The sequence below is a fragment of the Austrofundulus limnaeus genome, unplaced genomic scaffold (assembly GCF_001266775.1).
Source record: "Austrofundulus limnaeus strain Quisiro unplaced genomic scaffold, Austrofundulus_limnaeus-1.0 Scaffold63, whole genome shotgun sequence".
In the NCBI taxonomy this organism is placed as follows: Eukaryota; Metazoa; Chordata; class Actinopteri; order Cyprinodontiformes; family Rivulidae; genus Austrofundulus; species Austrofundulus limnaeus.
In genome coordinates, this window is record NW_013952465.1 from 1,829,746 (window position 1) to 1,832,219 (window position 2,474).

Genomic DNA, 2,474 nt, shown 5'->3' on the forward strand with positions numbered 1-2,474 from the left:
GTTTAATCCTGTTCATATATCTAAAAATAAATTACTTTATTTTGGAAATACGTTCAGGTCACAAGTTTTCATTTCTCATTCATGATCAGAGTGGGTATCTTGTCATTGTCTGGGATTTCATAATGCAAAGATCTTGAGGGATTATTTTGTGAGATTGGGCAGGTCCTAATTTCATAGAGTGGTCTATTACACCCTTTTAAACTCATCGAACCCTACCTCGCTTACTTTTTCCCTCATCCTCTCTTCCAGCTGTGTATACTTTACACGTCGTCAGAACATGTTCCACACTTTCTTTTCCTATTAAATACAGTATAGAAAGTCATTTTAATAGAAATGCCCTACTCTTAATCTCATCATTCAGAAGATTGTTAATCACTCATTCGTTCAAACCAGGTGTGTCAAATCAGAGAAACATCTAAAACTTGCAGGACAGGAGTCCTTGAGCACCAGGGTTGGGAAAAAGGAATGCAAGAGTTTTCTTTTTTGCTTTTTAGCAGGGGCAGAACCAGAGGGTAGACCAGGGTGGCAAGTGCCRCCCYTGGCACCTGATTGGCCACTCCAWATGATTGACAAGTGRGTGTWGGGATCGCACTTGACAATAAAATATGGTCAGTTAGAGCTAAAACAAAAATAAATATCTGTCATGCAGCTGTATTATCTAGTGYAKAGGGAACCTATCAGTGTGCGAAGAATAAAATAATACTTTTCTAAACAGCTGAATTAATATAAAAGCAACAAWTCCACCACACCAAATTTCAGCTCAAWATGTATATCTTTATTTCTATGTRCCACCCTATAACCCCACCTTGCAAAAAATTCTAGCTCCGCCCCTGCTTTTTAAATCGTATACAGAAAACATATAGTTTTCATAGTGTATAAAGCCCAAGTGTTTACTGTTTGTTTCCCCTCAACACAGTTTTAGGTCATGCTGACAGGTTAAGTAGTTGCTTTCAGAGCACAAGGTAAACAACTGAATCAGATTAAATCACAATAGATAAAATTTAATTCTCTAACTGAACTGCTGATCTTGACAGAGTAATTCAGTAAGGTGGCACCAAATAAGGGTCACTGTGCTGAGGTGGTTCCACGAGCAAAGTGAGTTCAGTCAAGTCGAGAAAAGACCAGCTGAACCTGGAGCTTTGATTCTCCTTAGTGAACTAAAGCAGAGTGTTACCTTTGAAATGTTGCCACGGGTTCAAAGTGAGGATGAGGAGTAGTTGTGTGTAGCTCAGATTCTCAGACAGAAGATGAGATGCACAAAATCTTCACAGCTTCCGGTTTGATTTTACTGCCCTCTACTGACCAGTTATGGTAAGTGCAACAAAGTATTAGAAGTTTAGGTTAATTTTTTTTTAATTAATCCATAAACCTAAAACAATTTAATTGTTGCCTATATTTGTCTTTTTCCATTTCAGTATATCAAGAGCATAAATACTTAATACTTGGTGCTGGAAACGTATTGTGTTTTTACCCTTTGTGTGTCATGTTTGTCTCTCTGTTAGCAAAAACCTCACAAACCTATTTACAGATTTTGTTGAAACTATAAGATAACTGATCAGTTTTATGATAGTTATCAGATAACTATCAGATAACAGATAATTAACTTTGGGAGTGAACTTGAGCCGMGGTGTCCTCCACATCTCATCAAACTTAACAAAAACAACAAAAAGCTATAAGCTTAAATGTGACCCGTCACGTTGGACCAACACAAATATTTCTAACTCTCATAGTTTGAGCTCATATTTGGTGCAGTGATAACAGAGAGTGACTCTCGGCTCAAACTGCAGGATCCAACACATCTTGTAAAGATCTCACAAACACAAGCTAATGTAATTTTTAAGGTTTGACCAACATGACTATAACTCCATTAATTTAAAACTCTGGTGTTTAAGGCAATACGCATTCCTTCAGTTCACGGTTTTGTTAAATATGTCAGCTGTTGTCGGCAAAATGTAATTTATTGGCCCGTTTCACAAATTCCTGTTGAAACTTAATAGCAAAAAGCAGCATTATTCTCTTTACTTTCAAAGAAAGAAGGAAAACTGTTCAAAATGCTCAGATGCATTATGCAGATGAGTCGTGTACTTAAGGACACCCAACAAGCTGGGACATCTTCCCTGTCAGCTCGATGAGGATGTTGTTTAATGTTGTTTAATGCCCAGTGATGTGGGTGTTGAAGAAGAACAAGCTCAGTTTCATCTTTTCACACTGAACGTAATGACACACAGGATGGCTGAGAGTGCTGACGCTGCAGTGAAGCTGCTGCTGGTGTGTCTCATCAGGACAGGTACGGTGAAGGACTTCATCTGTCTTATCAGATCAATAATCGTATCCTCTTCACTCTCGCTTTATTGTTTTCTCTGCAGGTGTACGTGGAGAAGACGGCCTGACATTTGCCCAAAGAAGTTATAATATTACATTTCCGTGCGGGAGAGATTTTTTTCTGCTATGCTGTGAAACCTTTCAGCTCAAGC